This window comes from Lepisosteus oculatus, chromosome 10 (assembly GCF_040954835.1).
Source record: "Lepisosteus oculatus isolate fLepOcu1 chromosome 10, fLepOcu1.hap2, whole genome shotgun sequence".
Classification (NCBI taxonomy): Eukaryota; Metazoa; Chordata; class Actinopteri; order Semionotiformes; family Lepisosteidae; genus Lepisosteus; species Lepisosteus oculatus.
Genome location: NC_090705.1, coordinates 25,019,502 through 25,040,960, shown reverse-complemented (window position 1 = coordinate 25,040,960; position 21,459 = coordinate 25,019,502).

The following is a 21,459-nucleotide window of genomic DNA, read 5'->3' as shown; positions in this document are numbered from 1 at the left end:
AATGCAGCGAGAAACACAACAGAAAAGACAATTAGAAAACACAAAAAAGGAGGCAGAAAACACCAAAAGAGTGTACAGTTCTTGGCTCAAGGCTCCCCATGTAGCAGTAGCACGTACCACCGAGTGCCAAAATCAGTCAGCTGAAGATGATTCCCAGGCGAGCAACCTTCTTGCCAGTACATTCACAGATCTGGCTCATGATGGCGACAGTGCTGTCGAAAAAAAAAGATCAATGCAGGGGGTCGAAAATTTAATGACAAATGGTCAGAAGAGTACTTTTGTGTCCCTTGTAAAGAAAAGGTGATGTGTCTTATCTGTCAGGAAACAATCGAGAATACAACATAAAAAGGATTGACAAAACAACAGGATAAGTTTTCCGAATACACAGGCGAGGGATGGAGGGAAAAATTGAACAGTTGAAAAAGTCGCTTTAGAGGCAGCAAAAACTGTTCATGAGAAAATTTTAAGAAAATGTTGCGGCTACCCAAGCTAGTTATCAAGTATAACAGCTTCTAGCAGCAGCTGGCAAACCCTTCATGGATGGTGAGTTTATTAAATAGTGTATGCAAGAGGTCGTGGAGGAGATGTGCCCAGAGAAACGCGACCTATTCTAGTCAGTGAGTTTATCGGATTTCACTCAGATGGCCCAGCAAGGTTAGTAAAATTGTTTTTGTGGCCCTTGCTCTTTAAAGTTTGCCGAACCCTGTTATAAATAACAGTGGCACTGTCCCCACCAAACTCCCACTCTGCCAGTGTCTCACTTTAGTTTTTTTCACATTTTTACTGGCCTATCATTATTCTTTTCAGATTCACCCAGGATGCTAGCTCTTACTTGTTGAGTCTGCACTGTCTTTCATTTGGGTCGTTCTTCACTCAGTATTCTACACACTGATCTTTTTCACTTACACGATGACTATATCTTCTTTATAAACTCTTAACTTGAATAATCCCTGCTAACTAATGCAATCAGGCGCTGGAGTATACAATCCAATCCACTCCATGTTGCTCAATCACAATCCTCATTTCACTAATCTTAGTTCCACCCAATTCTTTGATCTTTCTCTTTCAACTGTTTCCTCTTTGTCTTCAGCATGCACACAATCTTCATGAACAACCAGTAACTCATCAATATCTATAATGGTTAATCCTGTTTGGCTTGGCCAGAGACTCCTCTGTATACCAACAATTGTGTCCCTGCCACAGCAAAAGTCAGTTTTCTGTCTCACACTTTCTTCAGATAGAAATCTTGTCTACTGATGGTATGACCAAGGAGTTCATGGGACCTAAACTGAGCCATCTAGACTCAAATGCGAGACTCACTCAAGTAGAGAGAAGGTACTCTGCTATTTTGCCAAGCGATCCCTGGTTTCTCTATGTACCTACTGTATCACATCCACTCATGCCAGATTCCTGGAAGATGCCTTAGAGGTACTGTACCACAGCAACTGTGGTGTAACCTCAACTACACCGGTTAATCAACTGGTTGCTATGACTACACAATATGGCATAAGATCGGTTTGAGCTGAACACAACTGATTATCACTTAACTCATGTACAAAGGGATATTTAAGACCACCATTTACATTCGTCCTTGCTTAATCTTAGAGCTTTTTTTCTAGAGTCTTGATGTCATTATTGAGTCTTGTTTCTTTTGGTGTTTTCTTCCTGCTTTGTTAACTTTCAGCTTTGGCTTTGCTTGTCATCCTACTATTTGGATTTCCCCTGCACTTTCTGCCTACAAACCTGGTTTTGTTTTCAATGGATACAACTGTGAATATTCTGTGTGTGCCATTTCCAATGCCCTCCTGGTTTTGACCTGCCTTGCTTTTGACCTCTATGATCTGTTTGTGCATTGCTACTCCAGCCTGTTGTCTGCTTTTGCCTGCTTCAGCCTGCACTTGGGTTCACCTCACAGTCATGTACAGTGCCTTGCGAAAGTATTCGGCCCCCTTGAACTTTTCAACCTTTTGCCACATTTCAGGCTTCAAACATAAAGATATAAATTTTTTATTTTATGTGAAGAATCACCAACAAGTGGGACACAATTGTGAAGTGGAACGAAATCTATTGGATTTTTGAAACTTTTTTAACTAATAAAAAAATGAAAAGTGGGGCGTGCAAAATTATTCGGCCCCCTTGCGTTAATACTTTGTAGAGCCACCTTTTGCTGCGATTACAGCTGCAAGTCGCTTGGGGTATGTCTCTATCAGTTTTGCACATCGAGAGACTGAAATGCTTGCCCATTCTTCCTTGCAAAACAGCTCGAGCTCAGTGAGGTTGGATGGAGAGCGTTTGTGAACAGCAGTTTTCAGCTCTTTCCACAGATTCTCGATTGGATTCAGGTCTGGACTTTGACTTGGCCATTCAAACACCTGGATACGTTTATTTGTGAACCATTCCTTTGTAGATTTTGCTGTATGTTTGGGATCATTGTCTTGTTGGAAGATAAATCTCCGTCCCAGTTTCAGGTCTTTTGCAGACTCCAACAGGTTTTCATCCAGAATGGTCCTGTATTTGGCTGCATCCATCTTCCCCTCAATTTTAACCATCTTCCCTGTCCCTGCTGAAGAAAAGCAGGCCCAAACCATGATGCTGCCACCACCATGTTTGACAGTGGGGATGGTGTGTTGAGGGTGATGAGCTGTGTTGCTTTTACGCCAAACATATCGTTTTGCATTGTGGCCAAAAAGTTCGATTTTGGTTTCATCTGACCAGAGCACCTTCTTCCACATGTTTGGGGTGTCTCCCAGGTGGCTTGTGGCAAACTTTAGACGAGACTTTTTATGGATATCTTTGAGAAATGGCTTTCTTCTTGCCACTCTTCCATAAAGGCCAGATTTGTGCAGTGTAAGACTGATTGTTGTCCTATGGACAGACTCTCCCACCTCAGCTGTAGTTCTCTGCAGTTCATCCAGAGTGATCATGGGCCTCTTGGCTGCATCTCTGATCAGTCTTCTCCTTGTCTGAGCTGAAAGTTTAGAGGGACGGCCAGGTCTTGGTAGATTTGCAGTGGTCTGATACTCCTTCCATTTCAAGATGATCGCTTGCACAGTGCTCCTTGGGATGTTTGAAGCTTGGGAAATCTTTTTGTATCCAAATCCGGCTTTAAACTTCTCCACAACAGTATTACGGACCTGCCTGGTGTGTTCCTTGGTCTTCATGATGCTCTCTGCGCTTTCAACAGAACCTTGAGACTATCACAGAGCAGGTGCATTTATACAGAGACTTGATTACACACAGGTGGATTCTATTTATCACCATCAGTCATTTAGGACAACATTGGATCATTCAGAGATCCTCGCTGAACTTCTGGAGTGAGTTTGCTGCACTGAAAGTAAAGGGGCCGAATAATTTTGCACGCCCCACTTTTCATTTTTTATTAGTTAAAAAAGTTTCAAAAATCCAATAGATTTCGTTCCACTTCACAATTGTGTCCCACTTGTTGGTGATTCTTCACATAAAATAAAAAAATTATATCTTTATGTTTGAAGCCTGAAATGTGGCAAAAGGTTGAAAAGTTCAAGGGGGCCGAATACTTTCGCAAGGCACTGTATCACTGCTCTGAATCAGGTAAGAGAAGCCTCATTGCAGCAGCCCTTCGCTTGCCTAAAATGCATTTTGCTGACTGTTCCCTTGTCCCAGACTGAAGCCTACATGCAGACTGAAACCTTTTCCTCTTGGCCGTTCTTATACACCTCTAAGTTAGCCTATACTGTAGGAATGACCAGTCGTTAATTCTTTAATCAGTATATATTTACAGTTTTTTTCTCGTAAGCAGGTGATTTTCTTCCAATGCCACCAATCACTACCTCATAGATACTATACTGTATATTTTGCAGCATAAAGTACAATGAGCTGTTTTGAGCTGCAATTTGGTATGGTTATTGTCAAATTGTGTTTTAAACCAAAACATTACACAAACTTCATAGGATCTTTATTAAAATATTATTGAAATGTTCATATTCTCAGTGTTTAAACAATCTTTTAAAAGCTGCCTAAATGAACCAATGTGCATCATGACTTAATGTTTGCCAGAAAACCCCATGATATCTTATTATTTATTGTAGTGAGCTCAATCTAGGTCAGGGGTGTCCAACACAGACATTTCTGCAAGTTGCCTTCAACTATTTTAAGCCCGAAGAAGCTGTGATAAATTGGCCAAATTAAGTCAATAGTGGGCTCTCTCTCTCATCCTAGCGTTAATCCCGCATCAGCAGGGTCCGCTTGTCGGCATGCCCGTCTCCATTTGGTGGTTTGAACCAAATCTTTGAGCTGACATTGCCATTAAATGCAACCAAGAATACTCCAACCGGCGTGTCGCTCCGGAGTGGGGGGGGGGAACAAAGTAATGTAGCCAATTCATAGAGGTGCTTTATTAGGAGGCATGGGAAATTTGGCCAGGACGCCGGGGTTACACCCCTACTCTTTTCGAGAAACACCCTGGGATTTTTAATGACCACAGCGAGTCAGGACCTCGGTTTTACGTCTCATCTGAAAGACAGCGCTTGTTTACAGTATAGTGTCCCCTTCACTATACTGGGCATTAGGACCCACATGGACCGCAGGGTGAGCGCCCCCTTCTGGCTTCACTAACACCTCTTCCAGCAGCAACCTTAGTTTTTCCCAGGAGGTCTCACATCCAGGTACTGACCAGGCTCACACCTGCTTAGCTTCAGTGGGCTGCCAATTGAAAGTTGCAGGGTGACATGGCTGCTGGTTAAGTCAATAGTGGGCTGATTTGGTAAATTTGCATATTATACAGTATATGCATATAGGATAGTAGGAATAATGTCTACAAAACAGATTATTAGTTTGGGTTTAGTTTTGATATTATGATCATCAGACAGTTAGTTCCTAAGGTGGTTAAAGGCTGCATTGATATATTTCAGACAATGGTGGATTTTTTCATCAATATCAGACTTAAAAGATAATACATATAAAATGTTCTATAGATTTTCACATTGAATTGTAATCGACAGTGCAGGTCTGTGTGTGTCTGCATTTTTGCCAGTGGAGAATTTTAGTATTATGAATGTTACATTTAATTTCCATTTTCTCATACACCTCAATAAATATCTTAACAATGGTCTGTTGATCTGTGTCTGTGCCACATACCTCAGCATTATCACTAAACTGGAGTTTAGGACTGAGATTGGAGTAGTTTTAGTTTAGGACCAGAAAGTGGTGGAGATGCCCAAGAAAACCCAATTGATTGGAGATCGAGTGCTCCGTTACAGAGAAAAAGTGAAGAGAAAGTAAGTGCTAATAGAATAATACATCACTGGGCGGTGGGGTTTAGATAGTCTAGCTGGTCAGTAATGATAGAAAAAAGGCAAAGACATGACAGTCTGGGAAGAAGCCAGCTCCAGTCCACATCCCAGGTGGAAAAAGGAGAAGGGCTGGAATGACTTAGTGCCAGTCTTTAGTGAAACTGCCCACCTTAGCTTGTCAAACGGAATCAGGGAGCCTTGGCTCATGGGATGTCGCTTTCTTGGCTTTGGAGTGGATTCCGACTCCCAAGCTCCCAGAAAAAGTGGACCACATGGGTCAGGTGGACAGCCCTCTCAAATAGCCTGAGGTGCAGGCAGGTGGACTGGCAAAATGAAGCAGAGGAATATTCAAGGTAAAAAATAGAGAAATACTAGCTGGTGGCGCGTAGACAGCCCCGGACGTTCAGAAAGTAAAGAGAATGGGTGAAGTGTGATGGTCTAAGGAGAGACCAGCTCTCTGCATTTCTGGAGAATAAAGGCTGGCATATCACAGTGCCAACCTTCATGCAAACTGCCTGCCTTATCCTTTCACCCCATCACTGGGTGTCACTCTCTTATCTAGGGAATGGATTTCTATTGCCAAGGTCCTGGGAAAAGGGTAGTACATGGGTCTAGGGAACAGCCCTCTTGAGTACCCAGAGTTGCAGGACGGCAGGCTAGCAGAGCAACACACTGGACAGGAGTCACCATAGATCATGGCTGTGCTTTGCCCCAAAAGTTGACATTGAGAGTAGGGGCTCTCAGGTTCATCAATCTGACTGATGCGCCTGGGTGCAGTTGGAAGTGATTACCCAGGCGCCCTTTGGACCAAACTGGGGGACATGTCTGCAGGGTGCAGGTCACAAAGTAACCCGTCCTCTGGTCTCCTCTCATCTTCATGGACAAAGCTCCCCTCTGTAGCCTGTGAAAACAGGAATCCTCAGGAAGCACAGGCTAATGGGTTGTTGCTTTCAAAACTTTGGAGTGGATTCATACTGCTTGGTTCCCTAGGAATGAAGGGGTAAGCTCTGCTGGGGTGCTGAAAGGTGGCCAAGAAGGGAAAAGAAAAGGAACAGAAAAAGTGACTAAGGCAACCTTGGAAAAAAATGCCAAAGTAAGGAAAGAGTGCTGAATTACTGGGCTTAGAATGCTGTCCAAAGGAGAAGATGGAAAAGTGGCATTAATGGGGACAGGAGGGGAAAGAGGCTAGTGTTCAGGACAAAAGTACAGCATGAGAAAGGAGCTGTTTTGTCAGAGGAATAAAGGCAGCACTCAGAGAGGCCTGGGATCCTGGATGAGGGATGCTGCCCAGAGAGTGAATTAGTGCAATTGAGATAGTGGAGTGGAGTCCAGGGCGAAGGCCAGGAGCTGCTCTACAGGGTGTGGAGTGAAGATGCTAGAAAGCGCTGCCAGACCGAAGACTTGAAGGAAGGTGTTGAGTGGACTGGTGAGTCGAAGAGAAGTGTTGTCAGAATGAAGATACGAAAGGAAGTGCTGTCAGGCTGAAGAATCAAAGGGAATCGATGAGCCGGCTGAAGACTTGAAGGAAGGCATTGAGTGGACTGATGAGTCAAAGGGAGCAGAACAGGCTGCTTCAGCAGTGCAGGGTTTGAGGGCAGTTGCAGAAGAGCTGAGTGTGGGATTGGGTTCCAGGGTGGAGGAGCAGCCCAAGAGTGCCACTGAAGGTTCAGCCTGCAGCAACAGAAGAGCACGGGGTGGGTGAGGGCTGAACTGTCATGGAGTAAATGAAAGGAAAATGGACAATTGACGAAGATCCGCAACAGAGGTGCTTAGGAATTATGGGGAAAAAAGGGGAAATTGAATAATTGGGATCATGATTACTAATTAGAATGCATAACATGAAATGAAATGAGTCGCAAGCCCTGGAAAACTGTGAGTCCCTGTGAGAATGCTCCAGTTTCCTAGGGCAACCGTGGGACAAGATACGTCACAGGACAACAGACATAAGAAGAGTACTTCACAATCCAGAGACCTTAATCAAGTGAAATAATTATAAGTAGAGAGGTTGGTGTTTCCGTGGGATTCTGTGTGAAGTTAATCAGCACAAGACATAAAATGGTTCAGGAAATTTATTTTCAGCGATCTTGCACACTGTGGACTGTAGAGAGTCAATGGGAGCAGTGCAGGCTGCCACAGATGCAGCCACTCAGAAAGCATGGTATTTCTTGGAGTTAATTTCATGTGGTATGGTTCGGCGTTGGGGCGAAGCCCTCGATAATCAGCTGAGGGTGGTAATGAACCTCAGTTGTGGGAATGGTTAAAAACATGCAAAATGCTTTCCAGTGAGGGATCATGCAGGATCTCAGTCCTGAGTTATCTGCAGGAGAGAGCGAACTTGGAAGATCATTCTAACGATGCACAATCTTTCTTTTGCAGGCAGTCATGCCAGCCAACCAGACCCTCTTAAATAGTTCTGTTAAGTGAATAGAAGAGTCATCATTAAGCAGTAATACCAAAAGGAAGCAAGGGATACTTACTTCAATAATGTGGATAGTGTTGTACATTCTTTTACCAAAAACTGTGCATTTTCAGACCATTTGAAAAAATGTGTCCGTGGTTCCCTGAGAACACTTTTGGGGAATCAGTAATACAGAATACTTTAAAAAATCTACTCTGGGGCATCCCTGAATATTAAATCCTATGAATAAGGTTTAAATGAATCTGCTGGTTATCGTGATTTGTGAAACACAATTCAAATTACTCCAAATAGTGTCCCATGAGAAGCTGTCTACTATGAGAGATAGATATCTTTAAAAATTGAAAGAGCAATATTTTTTAAGGGATTGAACAACCTAGCCTCTAGCTTTCTAGACTCTAATGTCTTAATTCCTTTGGGAGAATTAATTTGATACAGCCTTTTATCATGCTAACCCAAATAACCCTTATTACATCTTTTTATGTGCCACTGTGCTTCAGTTACATTTTATGAAAGGTAACTCAGAAAATGGCCTATTTTTTTATTTTTTTCTACAAATCCTAACACTTTTCACAGATCCCATTGCAAAATAATTGGATCCTGGAAGTACAGTATTCTTTATGTTGTTTGACAGACTGCTTATTGTAAAACAGCTTATAATATCAGGTTTTCTTATATTCTTCATTGTTGTGCTGTAAAGCAGACAAAGTTAACTTGTGGTTAGCAAATATGAAATCCATGGAATTATGTACAGTAAGCTAAAGTTAATAGATAACTGTCTGAAATTGCAGAGTTAAAGCTTTAGAGATTTCTCCATTTGTAATAGAAGAACTATACTGTAGCTCTGCATAAAAGACATGAACATTTATATTTAATACTTAATTTCCTTTTTGCCTTTGCCTTCCCATTCTTTTTATAGTCATTGATATAATGGATTACATTTTTATTCTTCAGTCCCGGGCAACTGTCTTCACAAATATCCATCATATTTATAATACTTGAAGTAAATTTGCATGGCTTGAATGCACAAGTATAAATGCTTTATTTCTAGCTCAGAGTGCATCTCTTTTTATGGTGAAAGCACTTTATTTTTGTATCTTCATTGACAGTACATGGTATTGAATAGAACACCAGTAGTATTTTTTTAGGTACTTCTGTCTATAGTTACTTTGATTGATGCAAATATCTTTTAGCCAGTCAAAGGCAATGCATATAAAGTGTAATGTGGACTCACGAAACATACAATAAAATACATTACTAACAGCAATAATTAATAATCAATTACATATCCTGTATATAGAGTTTTGTACTGTATCTCAAAAGATCCTACAGTGCTTTACATATACAGTAGTTGAGGATCACTGTCACCCATGTGCACTGAATTGATGGTAGACTTTGGTAAAACAACTTCTGCACGTCTTGAGTGGAATTAAACCAGGACACTGGGGTTAACCTTTATATCTTTTGAACTGTACCATGGGATGTTTAATGAAAGAGCAGTTACTGTAGGACCTTACTTCTCCTTGCTTATAAAGGATGCATAAGGATAAACATCAATATTTTAAGCTACAGTGCTATATCTTTCTCAAAGTGGACAAAACTGATAACTTCTTCCATGTTAAATTATATATATATATTATTTATGTTATAAATTATATTTTTGTATATTTATATTTATATTTATATTGTGGATACAACTGTATTTCAAAAGCATTTAGAAGGGAATATTATGAAGTAACTTTTCAGTTATGGTAGGCCTAAGCGACTAAATGTGTATGTGAGCTTTCAACGCTAAGTGTAGCTAAAGTCATGCTACATTTACATTTTACAAATCCAGATGAGTTTTAATGTAGTTCATAACAAAAGTTCGGAAGGGATGACAACAGCCAAAATCAGTTGAACTCGGTTATCAGTAATATGCAACTACTCCCGAAATCATTTCCTCACATTATACTATAAATAGTATATCCCCATCTCCCTCACATATTGTACATCTTTCGTTATGACTATGTTTTTCCCTACCTTTTTCACTTTGCAATGGATTTTTCAATTTGTTGCTCCAATGAATAGCTGGAAACCTAAGAAGTAACAACATCCTGCTCACTGGCATATATTGACAAATGGTTCCTGTATTGATTTCACTGTACCTACTTTCGTGGAGGTAGCTCTAAGCCACAACTGCTTCTGGGTCAGTGTAACAGAATTACAGTCTGAGTCCAGAACTGGTACTCATACTCTAATATACCTAGCTGCCCATGTGGCATTACATGGGGGTGTGCCCAGTGTGGAGGCGGAGCACTGGAAGAAGGGTGATGCCTTTCTAGTCACAGCTGTCCCAGCTCCTAGAAGATGAGCCACAGCTATGCAGGTCCTATAAAGGAGCACTGGACACCCCCGAAGGGACGAGCAGGGCCACCTCCGGAAGGGGGATTTTGTACACTGACAGTCTCGAAGGGGATTGCACTTGTGTAAGGCGTTCTTTTTCTTTTCTAAAACTACTTGATGGGACAGGCAAACCTTTTTCACGTACTTAGTTTTGTTTTTTCCTTACGCGCCAAGCCCGGAGGTAGCGATTTACAGTGGCTCACCTTTCTTTTTGCCTTTTTATTTCACTTCTAACCTCTGCTAACCTCACACCGGTGCTTCTGTCCCACAGTTATGGGCTTTGACTTTTTACCGGTGCTCGCCATGGCTCCTCCCAATGTCACACCCGGAAGGGGAGGCATCCTTTGGGTCAGGACCCCCAATTCAGTTTTTTTTCCTCTCTAATGTGCCCACGTGGTTACATTCCTACACTTTCAAGGTCTCAATACACTCATAATATGTTCAGAAGAAACTGCTTCTCTCAGCAGTTGGTTCCCTAGACTTAACCATTCCAGGCACACCAGGAGTTTGCAAAGTCAACAGATTAACTTGCCTCAGCATCTCATTTGAGCCAGCCAGTCCATTCCCTCATTGCAGCTATTTTCTTTCACAGCAAAATACCTGTTTAAACCCCAGAACAACATGCTCAACTTTTTACAGTAATCCCTATTATCATGCCAGCTGCATCCTGTCATCCTGCATCCTTGGATACATTCTCATTTCCTAACATCTTACACTCTCTGCCAACTGTATCCAATTGTAACTTTCCACTTTCCTGTCAGTTAAGTTTTGCACATAAGGAACTTCTGCCTCTGCTGGGTTACCTCAACTTTGCCTTGCAGATTATACCCCATAGATAGTCTTGTATTTCTCATTTTCTCAAGCTGGCATCATCTTCACAATCTTTACACCACTTTTATCAGATTGTAAAATAGAACTTTGGTTGTGGTGCTTATTTTTCACACAGTGAAAAGGGTTCTCTCTTTCTTATGATGAATCTTGTTCTCTCCAAAACGTTTTACAGTCACAGCACTGCCATTTGCTTTGGAGGCTATTATTGAATCAGTGGTTAGCAGCATATTGTCTTTTTGCATTTACCTTCAGGTCATTCATCTGCTTTATTTGAATGGTTTCCTGTTTGTAGCTGTTTCTTTTTGGTGCCACAATTGGAAACAACAGTCCTTATCCATTCAGATAACATTGTCATTTATAATCAACAAAGGAAGTTCTGAAGAGCATCCTCTCAACTTATCATTTAAATTTACTTTTGGATCTCTTCTATTGTAAGGAAAATCTTAAGAACTGGGTAAGACCAATTTAAATCTACTTCCATCAGCTCTTAAGAAACTCTATTTCATTATCTTTGGATTAACTTGATCCTTTTTGCTAAGAGTAAGTCTCTTACTGTCTTATAACTGGTTTCTCTATAATCTGCAAGACGTTCTCACAAAGTCTTGAATGGCTTTTGAGGAATGTTCATCAATGCATTCCTAAATATCTCATTAAGCAACTCGGCCACTGGTCACCCAAGGTCTACCTTGCTTACATAAACCTAGTAGTTCAGGTGGGTAGCTGCGTCAGGATGCGTAGGCTGCAAAGGAACAAGTAATAGGTTTATTCCATGCTGAAAAAAAGAAGAAAGAGAACACAACGTTTCGGCCGTGGAGCCTTCTTCAGGTGAAGGAGGCCTGAAGAAGGCTCCACAGCCAAAACATTGTGTTCTCTTTCTTCTTTTTTTCAGCATGGAATAAACCTATTACTTGTTCCTTTACATAAACCTATACAGGCACACTTAAACAAGCACTCCTCCATCTTTCTATGCAACTGCCACAACGACCCACAGTTCAAGCCATACATTGTAGAACACATCTCTCACCTTTCTTTATGGTTTCTCTATTTCTGCATTGGAGTTTTGAGGTGCTGTTTTGTTCTTTTTGGGGATCAGCCTTCTCATCCCATGGCCAGGAAGTTAGCCCTAAGGCAAACGGGTTAAGACAAAAACTCCATAATCCTTGGGTGTTGTTATTCCTAGTGAATACTCTTTAAATGGAAAGTATATCTATTGTATATTGCTTGACCTTCAGTGGTCTATTTTAATTAAAGTGGTTTTTAAAAATCAATAAAAATGAAAAAACCATAATTTCTCATGGGCTTCTTTTTTAAAATGTAGTACCTTTCATTATACTGTATAATATTCTGTGTTCCATTCAACTCTAATACATTTACAGTTTCTGTACCAAGAAATTTCAGAATGTTCATTGCCAAGCAGAAAGAATTGTGTTGCTTTTATCACAAGAAAAAAGAACTGTAAGAGATTTAGATTGTTTTCTATTCGATCCTTAAGGCATTTACCAGACATTACCAGGTACGGTATGCTGCTCTTTATAGAATGAATGGTAAAAAAAAACACTCCAGATTTTCTTAGCTTATAAAAGAGCTTGCATACCACAGTTGTGTTTTGAATTTTTTTTTAATTCCACATATTTGGTTTGACTATTTTTTTTTAATGAAAACTAACATATTTCTGTAATGACACCTAAGACTTGTCTCTTTTCTGTTTTGATTCATACAGTGACCTCATTACTGAGGCTATCTGACAGTAAGCAAGGACATTTTTCTTCAAAGCGTATGATAACAATGTGATAACATGATATTGAGATCCGAAGTTATTTTTTTAACTTTTTTTATTTGTACTAAATAATTCATAAATGTAATGTTTTTTTGAGTATCTTGGCTTTGCATTCATTGGGCTCCATTTATTTGTTAATTTATTCAGTCAAATTCTAATAATAAGAAAGATGACGGATGTAAAGTGGTAATACTTTGGCTTTAACTCAGCTGGCTGGGGAAATGACCAGGGTTATTCAAAATATGTTATCTGAGGAAAACTACTGTGATGTCCAAAAATAAATACAGTAACTCAGCAAAAGTAAGTTTCCTTTCCAGAAAACTACTCAAATAAAGCTACAAAAGTATTATCTCTTAGTTATACTCAGGTATTTGAAAGTAGTTGTCCTTTCTGCTGTTAACATGAGTTTATTTACCTACTTTTAAACTAGTTTTCCCAATCTATGTCACAACATTTGTCCAATCTTTGGTTTTAGTCTATAAGTCTGAAGTACTTGTAGTCATTGACAATTTATACAGTCTGACTGGTAATTACAATAGGTAGGAGGAGTGTTTTTCCTAAAATCAGTGATTAGTTCCTTTGTTTCCAAGACATTTAACTTCAAGCAGAACTCATCATACCATTTAGTTTATTATTTAGGATGGACCCGTGATAATTTTCTGGGTCCTTTAATAAAATGACCAGGGCTGTGTCATCTGCAAATTTATTGAGATGTCTGTGTGTTTGCTCTTATAGTGTACAAAATACAGTATACAGTATAGTAGGCAGGACAAGACACCAGCCTGTGGTGATCCAATGGATGTGTATTGGATGTCAGATAACCATTTCCCCATTTGGTCTGTTGAGACATGTTTATTATGAAGTCTAGGACCCTTCTTATCAAGTTGTTTAAGTTGTTTAAGTTCTTTGAGAGTTTCTATGAAATGGTGGATGTTGGCCTGGCAGTTTTGGGATTGGGAATAGTACATGTCTTCCACAGAGAGGGAATGATTTGCAAACCTAATGGCTTCTGAAAAAGCAAGTAAAAAATATCACATACCTGATCAGCACAAGACTGTAGGACACCTCCACAAACATTGTCTAGACCTAAGCCTTTTCTTATATTAATTATCCTAAATTACTTATGCACCTCTGCTGATCAGCTGAGCTGGTTGTGGGTTTTAATTCAAAACAAGTATAAACATATTAAAATTAATTACATCTGTTGAATCACATCTTTTCTAAACCATTGTACTTTAATTAAAGTCAAAGTATTCTGAAAATAAAATACTGAAATAAAGGACAGATCACAGAAAAATGTACTTAAGTAAGTAGTGTGGCTAAGTATTTCTACTGCGTAACTTCACAGCCCTGGACATGATAGTGCTGGTGGAAGATCAGTGCTGTCACATTCCCGCAGAAGAATCCCCAAGACACTAAGCTAAGGGGAAGAAGGGGGGCGAGGGGGGGGGGGGGGCTCATTGCTGTAGCGGCCTAGGCACGAGTGCTAGGGACAGCTTGAGCAGATCAGCCCAGATCTAGAGCAGAATGACCTTGTGCACTTGCAGTCATTGATTAGGGGCTCCTGTGGGGACAATGAAAAGAAGGATAGGGTAGAGGGAAAGAAAGGAAAGGAAAGATACAGTTATGGGCAGAAGCCATATGTGCATTGAGTTAGACACTCGACCAGAAATGGAGATGAAGAGAGGAAAGAAGAACATATTAGGAAGAGAGAGAGGGAAGGGAAAGGTGGGACAAAATTGCCACAGTTTCATAATTTCTGGAAGGCTAAAGCTTCTTGAGGCTACAGAGGCCTGAAAGCAACACTGACATTGTCATCAACAACAATGCAAAACATGTCCATCTCTGATGAAGGGAAACTAGAAAGATGCCTGTACAGCCAGGGAAACAGAAGTGCAAGATTAGAGTTTGACCTCAACTTCTATTTAATAACATCGTATGTGTTCAGTATTTCAATCCCAATTCAGTTTGGACAGAATACTTTTAGATGTTTTTAAGGAAATGGTTTTTGTTAAAAAAAATCTTTATTTATTTATTTCTCTTAAAAGTTGGGAAACCTTTAAACACAGAATTTCAAATTATTCTTCACCATCAGCTCCAATGTATTTATGCTTATCCTTCAATGAGTTGAAGAGTTTCAATAATAATTGGACTCTTGAGGGTACTAGGTGCCTGCTGAGTTCTTTGGATTGTTTATTTTAGACCTGGCTCCAAAGTAACACAACAGAAGCTTCCATTAGGTTTTGTATTTCTGTATTTGATGATCACTTATTAAAGAAGGGCAGTATCACTAGGGAGCCAACTTCCACATATTTTATTATTAAATCTTACAAAACATATAATTTTGAATATATTGTAATTTTGCCATATAATTATGGTAACAATCATGTCATGCTTTAATGAAAAAATATATTTTTGTCATTTGTAAATCAAAAGTATTACTGGAAACATACTACTTATTGTATGTACTGAAGTAAGCCACAAGATGTAAAAAGGGTTAACTTAAGTCAGTTCTGCCTGAAAATTAGACTTCTAAGCAACAGGGGTTTATGGCAGGAAAGGGGGTTAACTGATAAGGATGGATTCCAGATGCCAGTAAGGAACCCCCTGGGGGCATAATCTTAAACTGACCATTTGGCAAGGACATCGTAAACTGGCCAAATACCATGAACCCCCCTCTTTACCATCAGACCGAGTGACGTCAGAAATGGAGAAGAAGACACTATATAACCCAAAAGTTTGTACCGGCACATGGACAAATACTTCGTTTTTGTTGTTTCTTGCGGGAAACAAGACTTCGGCTTTATTGTTCCTTGCATGCAATAAACTCATCTGTTTTACTTCATCTCGGGATCAAGAACCTTATTCCTTCTGTTACAACAGTACTGAATGTTAATGGCATCTGAATTCATTTGACATGTTTTTTATAATACATACAGTACTGTATATAGTGTATTAGTGGTGAGGAAATAACAGTATATAATAGAAGCTTATTTCAGAAGTATGACTTTCTGAAACAAATACGCCTGTAAAAAGATGGTGATGTATGCTCATTTAAAAAAAAACATTTTTTTCTCTGAACTGCTTAGTAATCTACTCATACTGTATGTTGACATTTGTGGTCTGTACAGCAGAAACAAGGTCTTGAAAATGCAAAAACCAAAAGGAATTGGAAAAAGGATTTGATATAATCGAATACTCTGTTATATTGTAAAGCCTGATCATACTGAGGAAATATTTGAGCGTCAAGAAGCAATCATTAGATATTCCAGATTGAAATTGACTGCCAGTGTTATACAAGGAGAACATAATCCTCTGTAATAAAAATAGCTACAGTAGGTTATACAAATATCATTACATATTCTGTGGTAGTATCAGTGCAGATATATCAGGGTCACATTTTGACCAATGTATTTACCAGGTGTGTAGTCAGGCCTGGACCAATGGGACATCGAGACTCTTGGTCAACGTTGGTTGTATGGATTGTGACCTGTCCAGGATTTCTCAGTTGACAGAGTTCTGTTTTTTCACCATGATGCAAAATCAATAAAGAAGATGAATAGCATAGTCAAGACTCATTTGAGCATAATTACTTTGAAACAAAAACATATAGAGATACCAAGATTACATATTAATCTACCGCATTTAATTCAGTTATATTTAACTTATTATGGTGTTTATACCTTCATTGAAACACAATAAATCCTGACTTTATTGCATTGGAACAGCTTTCTATCACAACCATTATTCATCTGTGTGCTTGATACTTCAGACTGTGCCCTTGAAATATTCCTTGCATGTCTACTAACTTGTTTTAGTTACTGTACAGCAGATTGGGAGTTGGTTCGGGATATTAGTTTGTTTTAGGGAATCTCCTAAAGTTTTCTGAGACTCTGTTCACAGTTCCTCTTTACATGATGATACATTATTACTGTACGTATGCTACATTATATGCTATTGACCTCAACAAAACGCTTGTTTGAAGACAAATAAGAAATTACTTTAAGATTATCGCATCACATTTCTTGGTTGTTAGGCTATGCTGTTAGTTGTTTTCAGTGGGAGGTTCACAGCAGAGGAAGCAACTCTAGTTCATTAAAAGGCATTACCAAATTTAATATTTTTAGAACTAAAAATGAGTTTTAACAGTCATTACCTAGCAACAATGTGTTAATGTTATTTATTTGTCACAAAATACTGTATGTGGTGATAATGAGTTAGGCTGTCTGACAGCACTAGTCAAGCTTGCTGTATAATTCCAGTGTAATCAAAATGAGCAGAATGAGTTCATGCCAAAAGCCCATGCATCATGACACTGACCAAATCACATGAATCACTGATGTCAGCACAAGTACTGTCTATTCCACTGCAACTGTTATTGACAACCTGAATGCTCAAACTGAAAAGTTCTAATCGGAAGACAAATCACGGAAAATGTTAGAAAAAAGAAACTAAGAGGGACAAAACTGAAATATGTAGATTTCAAATTCAGAATCAATTTCATTTTTGCCCATCTACTGTACTTAGCCTTATGGGAGAGTCTTATCTAGGCAGTGCCTGGATGTCTCACATTTCTTAATGTTTGACATCACCATACTCACAGAGATATTATGGATCTATGAAATGTTTTATGTAATGGCTTTATCCTTGAGATGTTTAGCAAGCTCCTTGGTCCTCATGGTTGAACATTAGCTTGAAATGTACTACATGAACACATGCAAAATAGATTATTCTGAAAACCATATAAATCACTATTGCACACTAACACAATTTCAGTACCTATTGAAAACATAATTTGACAAGATAGCTCTCTAGTGTTAAACCCAGATGAAGCAAAATTAAGGTAATTTTATACAAAGGTTTGCCACAGCAAAGGGTTTGAGAGCTTCCAGTTTTTCATATTATTAGCCATTTCAATGGATACTTTAAATCTAATCTTTTTTGTTTTTCTGCTTTGAATGTGTGAGAAACATTAATTCAGGGACATGAAAATAGAGAAAATCACAAATGACCCAGTGGATAAATCAATAATTAAAATAAATATGTATAACCCCCAACTAGTTAATGATTTTGCCAAGAATATACTTGTACTTGAAACAATTGAAGATATCTGAGTTATTTGTTCTCTCACACAGCTTTGGTGAAAAGCGTAATAATTCATAGAGCACTGAGTTAAATAAACATTCATTAACAATGACAATATACACATTAAACAACACACAACATAAACATACAACAGAACAAGTAAAGGTTTATTCCATGCTGAAAAGAGAAGAAAAGAAACAAGGTTTTGGCTGTGGAGCTTTTTCCTGAATGACACCCGAGGAAGACTCCACAGCCTAAATGTTGTGTTTCTTTTCTTTTCAGCATAGAATATACCTTTACTTGTTCGTTTGCAGCCTATGCATGGTGATGCAACTCCCTGCTTGAACTACTTCATAAACATACAACACCAGCATTTTAGAGGCCTACATCATTAACCACATAGAAAAAACCCTAGACTGCTACCAAGTATTCAACCCAACTATTCAAGTAATCTCCCTATTCTAAAAATGCACCTACTGTATTAATCAAGGGATTCACTATACAGGAAATCAAAGTCCCTAACAACAACATAATGACAAGTTCTCTTAACAGGGTTCCAATACTTAGCTTGAATAAGGTTTGTCACACCCTCTGCAGCCAGAGGGTGCTCCTGCTCTGTCCTGTCTCTCGTTTTCGGTGCTTTGTTGTCCTTCCATTGTTTCTCTCTCTCTCTGGGGCTATATATTCCTGGGTCTTTCATTTGCCTTGGCTCAGCATTGACGTTCGGATGTCCTGAAACCCGCCAAGCACCAGGTCGCCCCACGTCCGCTGCCCGAGGGCATAGGTTTCTATACGGCATTTCCTGAACAGCTGAGCCCGGGCTAACCCCCCCTCTCGCTGCTACGCATAGGGTCTTTTTCGCTCTCCTGCCTCTCCCCGGTTCGTCCCTTCAGACATCCGTGACAAGGTTATTCTGGAAGATCGGAACAAGGAGCTGTCACCTTCTGTCCTTCTGTCTCTTTCCTCCTGTCTTTCTTGTCTTACTCTTCTCTCTTCGGTCTGCCTGTTTATGCTGTGTTCGTAGACTGTTGATTGACGCTCAACCATTTACCCAGATTCAGTACTCTAATACTTCCAATGATGTATAATATCATTTTAATGCCACTCGGTATGAATTAGAAAATCATCATCAATCATCCTAAATCTAGGATGTATTAGTATTGTAACGACTGCGGGTTTCAGTACGGAATGGAGCAGGCATGGGACTCAGGGAATGGGGTTGAACAAAACATTTATTAACTCGAACCGGGGAAAGGTACACACACAAGGACAGGGATTACAGCGCTGCACCTACACTAACACACACACGAAGGGAAGAGACTGTTTCTCAGCCCCCCCCCCACTATATATGGTCCCGTAGTCCCACACCCAGGTGCTGTTCTCTGCCAGCCTTGCGTGCGCATGGCTAAAGCGCCCCGCGTGGTGCTACAGTATAATGACTATGATTTTAATATTAAAACAAATGTCAGGAATTCTAATGCTAGAAAACATTTTGCTTAACTTTAGAAACGTAATAGGTATGTATGTTAATTGTTAAACATTGCTTTCTGTCAAAATGCCTTATTCTTGATAATCCAGTGTCATTAACTTATAATTTGCATCATTTGAGTTTAACACAAGAGTTATCTTGTCAAATTATATTTCCAATAGGTAATAAAGGTCAGTCCAATGCCACTTATTCACTTTTTTATCAATGTACAAGAGATGGAAGTCTAAATTCTAATAAAATCTATAGTTCCCTTATCTCAACCTAAAAGTTTTGTATTGCTTATAAGGTCAGAATGAATAAGGAATGTCTGAAATAGTAAATTATCAGTGAGGGATTGTACTGTAGCAATATTAAATTAATTGTAGCAATATAGATCAGAATTTACCCTTGAAAATATACTGATGGAAAAAAGAAACGCAACACCTCCTCCTCCACAGTCTGGCCCTCCCATCTGTGTGAAACAGGCTGAAGAGTGATTCATCCGTGAAGAGGACCTGGTGCCACTGCTGATGAGTACATCGCAGCCTCTATCTGGCCCAAGCCAGTCGGGTGTGACATCTAGGAGGTGAGAGCAGAGGGCCTCTGACAGATCGCCTTGTTCTAAGGCCAGCAGCATGGAGCCTCACTGTCCTGTCACTGATGCGGGCATTGTGTCTGCTGGCAGTTTCAGCAGCAGTACGAGTGGCAGATCTGAAACAATCTCTCATATGGACCTTTCTGATGTGTTGGTCCTTCTCTGGTGTGGTCACTTGAGGCCAACCGGATCTCGGACGGTCATCTGTCCTGCCGGTCTGCTGAAACCTTCTCGGGACACAATGGAGCAGCTCACTCCATAGAGTATGGTAATGCTGGCACGTGACACACCTACCTGCAGAATGCCAATGGCCCTCTCCCTTGCTTCTGGTGACATTCAAGGCATTTTGGAATGCACAGAAAACTGATTAAGTGTGCCCTTTTCCTTGCAGTGACCTAAGCTTTGAATTAAGGTATTTTTAAAGGTGACCTGATTAGGCATTGTTCCATCTAGACCTCATCGGGTAAAAGATCACCTAATGAGATTTTGTGTGATTGGCAAGTTGCAATGCCTCACTGCACAAGCTGTATTGCTGGGGTCAGATGGCTTAAAACAAATTGACAACTTTTTGTGAAGGTACATAAGCTATAACTATAGTATTCTCATTCCAGAAATTGTTGTATTTTTCCATCAGTATATATATATATTTCTTGAGAAAAAACAGAAGAAAAATGTACAAGGTAGAAACAAAAATATATTTGATATATCATACACTGAAGCAATGGTATTTTTTTCCTTCTCTTTCAAGTATTTCATGTTGATTGTCAGTTTGTAAAAAGCTAACCAGCTGTGAAACCGCATTAAATATATTGTTACTGATAACGTAAGTGACTTTTGAAGTGTTTTTAAGATTCTAGATACAATGGGTAGCACCTGGTTGTTGAAAACATTTCCATTTCTCAGGATCTTTAAAGCAAGAAGATGTTTGCTGAGAAGTAGGGGTCCAAAAGAAGTCTTTTAGTACACATAGGTCACTGTTTACATGTTATAAATGTCATTTTTAAATGTAAAAAAAGTCCTGACATTTTTAACATTTTAACTTTAATGTTAAAAATGTCACTACTTTATCTCGAGAAGCTTTGTCTGCATGTCTTATTTGGCTTAAAATAAATAGACTATGATCTTCCTAATGAGGGAAGTGTGTAATAACATTGGGGCTTTACACGTATATGACATGTCATGTCAATGCTATAGGCACTTTAATATTTAGTTATGACAGCACTGAACACAGTGTTTTCTACCTGCTGCTTCATTTTGTCCAACTGTGCGCATGGGTACAAATACTAATTTAACCTATGATAGACCAGCATCCCATCCAATAATAAGATCTGTTTGATTACGGGATGTCTGTCTGAAAAATCCTAGAGAGAAACCAAGCTCTATGCAAAAAGTCACAGAGAGATACTTGGACTTTATGAAGAATCTCATGGACAGAGGATGAGATGAGGATGTCTGCTCTGTTTTGAAGCTAGTATGCAGCTTACCTGCCCAGTGGGGGTAGTTAGGCATTGAACAAGGTAGTTAGAGTTAGGCTTATGTTTAGTGTTTTGGTTGTGGTGTTTTTTTAATTTTCCCACTTTATAAATGAATATATATTTGTAAAATTTATGGCTATAATGCCTTATGGTGTCA